This window comes from Schistocerca serialis, chromosome 2 (genome assembly GCF_023864345.2).
Source record: "Schistocerca serialis cubense isolate TAMUIC-IGC-003099 chromosome 2, iqSchSeri2.2, whole genome shotgun sequence".
NCBI lineage: Eukaryota > Metazoa > Arthropoda > Insecta > Orthoptera > Acrididae > Schistocerca > Schistocerca serialis.
This window is the reverse complement of record NC_064639.1, coordinates 223080863-223084728: the sequence shown is the minus strand read 5'-3', so window position 1 is coordinate 223084728 and position 3866 is coordinate 223080863. Positions and strand designations below refer to the sequence as shown.

General features: G+C 39.1%; 1 pseudogene; it reads left to right on the top strand.

Moving 5' to 3' along the window:
* Window positions 1–481: 481 nt before the first annotated feature.
* On the top strand, window positions 482–599 carry LOC126458864 (5S ribosomal RNA; annotated as a pseudogene).
* Window positions 600–3866: the final 3267 nt, after the last annotated feature.

Sequence of the window (3866 nt, the reverse complement as noted above, 5' to 3'; positions counted from 1 at the left end):
TAAACTATGACTCTAATACTGGATCTGTTATGTCTTCCGTATCGACTCCTGTTTATTCTTCTATCACGCCATCAGACGATTCCTCTCACTTGTAGAGGCTTTCAGTATACTCTTCCAATCTACCCGTTCAACTCTGGAATTGCTCTTGTACACTTAATGTTGACGCATTTGCTTTTAATTTCACCAAATGTTGTTTTGATCTTTCTTTACTTTGAATCAGTTCTTTAGACGACCATTTATTTTTCAATGTCTTCCCATTTTTTCTTTAGCCATTTTTCCTTGGCTTCCTTGTCATCTATAGCTGCCAGTTTCGGTGAACGAATGCCCAGGTATCACTATTCTTCATTGTTGACTATTTCTTGGTAGTCTTCGTTTGTATGTCGTCCAGGCGATGGGTTAACAACAAGACGTTTATTTTGTGAACGAGGTACAGTGATGTTGAACTGTCTGCGTAATTCACTATTGTTATTAAAAAATACGAGGCAACGGCCTTGCCGCAGTGGATACACCGGTTCCCGTGAGATCACCGAAGTTAAGCACTGTCGGGCGTGGTCGGCACTAGGATGGGTGAACCTCTAGGCCGCCATGTGCTGCTGCCATTTTTCGGGGTGCACTCAGCCTCGTGATGCCAATTGAGGAGCTACTCGACCGAATAGTAGCGACTTCGGTCAAGAATACCATCTTACGACCAGGAGAGCGGTGTGCTGACCCCACGCCCCTCGTATCCGCATCCTCCTCTGAGGATGACACGGCGGTCGGATGGTCCCGGTAGGCCTGAAGACGGAGTGCTTTGTTATATAATACGATGGTCTAATGAAATAGTAATGGGCGATGATGTCGACATACGCTGCGATCCGTTTGTGGACACAAAGGAGCTGTTGTTACATTTGCTAGCACTATATGATTCTCAGTAGAGGAACACGTCGCCGCGTGCAAAATTTGTGGACAGTATGTATCGTAATTAGCTGTGAAAATTGACATGTGTGAAAGCATACGATAATAGAAGTGAAAATTTCCAAAAAATGTAGGACCACAAACTAAGTGTTTGCGAGATAACTGCGAATATGTGGTTACGAGTTGCCACTGACTTCAGTATCAGATGTTGTCGTAGCTGATATAAATGTGTTTGCAGCATAAACTTTCCGATTAAATTTCGATCTAATTTAGCTGGAATTTCACCTTAGCAAGAGGTACAACGCTACTTCAGCTCGTTAGATCTGTACAATTTACTAGTGAGTTTTCTTCACATGTAACGTACTGCTTATCCAGTTAAACAGTGTCTTGCTTTTGACAGAACAGGATTAAAATGTGCCATTTTTAAACTAAAAAATAAGAGAAATTTTATATTTTCATTCTTTTCAATCTAATACATAGCACGTTTTTATTAAAGCTGGAAGCTATGTAATGGACTGCAGCTTTCACACTAGTATATCCAGTGGCTGAATACTGTGTCCCAGTATGGCAACACCGTACTCATACAGAGAAACTAAACATCCATTTGAATGAATCAATGAGAATTATTATGAGTACATTAAAATCCACACCGATCCCTTGGCTGCACACGAGCATTAACATTCCACGACCTGAATTGCAACGCCAAGAAACAACCAGTCGAAAATAGAGGAAGCTGCATTACCCCAACTGCCCTGAAACCTTCCAGTTGATACAGTCTTAAAGGATCCTCCTCCAGACCGCTTGATGTCACGCACTCCACTGTGGCATAGTGGAGGCCACAACAAGATGTATGACATTAAAGAAAAGTGGTCCAAGAGATTGGAAAGCTGCAGCAATAAAACATCAATGTGTTGAAGATCCATCTACCAGCCTACCAGATTTGATCTGAAGAGAAGTGACTGGACAAGACTGAATAGGATAAGAACCGCCTATGCCAGGTGCCATGATCTTATGCACAAGTGGGGACTCCGAAACCCTCCAGCCTGAGATTGTGGGGCCCAAGAACAAACCGTTCAACACATTAGCAGAGACTGCCCTCTGAGAAAGTACCCAGTACCATTCAGTGACTTAACTAGTGCTGTTCACTCTGCTATCATTTGGATTCATTCACTAGATGTTGAATATTGATTAAACGTATTTTTTATTAATAATGGTAATTTCATAGTTTAGATGTTCTCCTTTTAGTATTATTGAATTATTAATTTTCAGAATCAACCTAAACGTATTAGCTTTGTGCCAATATCCTGAAATGTATAACTGCAAAATATATGTATTTCTTAATATTTACTTTACCGCCATACGACAAATAAATAAAAATAAGTAAAACCTATGAAAGCTAAACGAAAAATGTTCTCGAACGGGGTCTCAGTAGAATCAGGACTTCTCTTCCTAAATATGTTACTTATTTAATGACGACAGTAGGAACGGGAGGCAGGTTGATATAAGCTATTAGACGCTTATTGTTACCGGGAGACTAACTAGGTCGACAAAAGCATTGTATAACAGCGCACGTTTCCAGCGGTTACAAGCAATAAAGCACTTTCCTAACCAAACAGGCAACATTCGCGGACACAGGTATAAGGTAGATGACTTCCGTCCTACGCAACAATTAGCAGAGCAGTGTGAAGAGCAGGCCCGTGTTTTCTCTCTTGAGGGAGAGATAGCGACGCCTTAACATGATTTTCCACTCCACCCAGTCTGGGCCGTTGAGGCACTTTTTTAGTTCCAGTTATGGGGTATATTTCTCAGGAACAATGAGATGCTTGTTAGATGTAGACTTAATGTATCTTCTATAATTCTACAGGCATTTAATATGTGTCGGAAGGAAGGACAAATGAATTGGATACTTTCAAATGGAATTGTATGCAGGTGTTTAAAATACTGTGATGTTCTTATAGGAGATAGTTCTGATCAAAAGTAGAAAATTTTTTTATGTGCATACTCCGGAAACAAATACGTATTGTGAACATTCTAATAAACGCCAGGTAAAATTATCTGTTGTAAACATTCTAACTTATTTAAATTTATCCAGGTTGATAAAATCTGACAAGGTCAGCGACTGTATCATAGAATTTGTAAAATAACAAATCTGCCATTATGGGTGTTTGAACTCTGCTGGGGACACTGAGAGGCGTCTGAACGTCTGTAGAGGAATGGCAACCCGTTCTTCCCGAAGAGCCGAAACCAGAGAAAGATGCAATTTTGGTCGCTGGGGTCTGGAGCGGAGTCAACGTTCTTACTCATTCCAAAAGTGTGCCATTGGGTTCAGGTCGGGACCAGGGGCGAGTTAATGAAGTTTTGTGGGCGGGGGCGGTTGCATAGAAGAGAAAGAAGACGCAGAAGTCCTCTCCTTGATTTAAGGAAAAAAATCCTTTCAAAACTACTGTTTTAAGCTGTTTTTATGCTTTAAAATATCAAACATTTGCAAAAATGTATTTTATTCTAGAGAAAAGGGTTTTAAATTTCTTGAAATGTGTAGCATTTACAACATTTTTCTTAGTAACTTCTTTTGCATAACTGTTAACACACTGAAACAAGTTTACAAGTCTTTTGTTAACACGGAGTTAATACGCAAATTAAAAGCAAATAAACTGAAATTAGAGTAAAATATTTTTAAAACTGTTGTTCTTAATTTGTTGACACTTATATTATTGCCAGTATATATATATATATATATATATATATATATATATATATATATATATATATATATATATATATATTGATAGTGACCCGGCCAAATATCTGACGAAATGAGCATCAAACAAAAAAACTACAAAGAACGAAACTCGTCAGCTTGAAGGGGGAAACCAGATAGAGCTATGGTTGGCCCGCTAGATAGCTCTGTCATAGGTCAAACGAATATCAATTGCGTTTTTTTAAATAGGAACCCCCTTTTTTATTACATATTC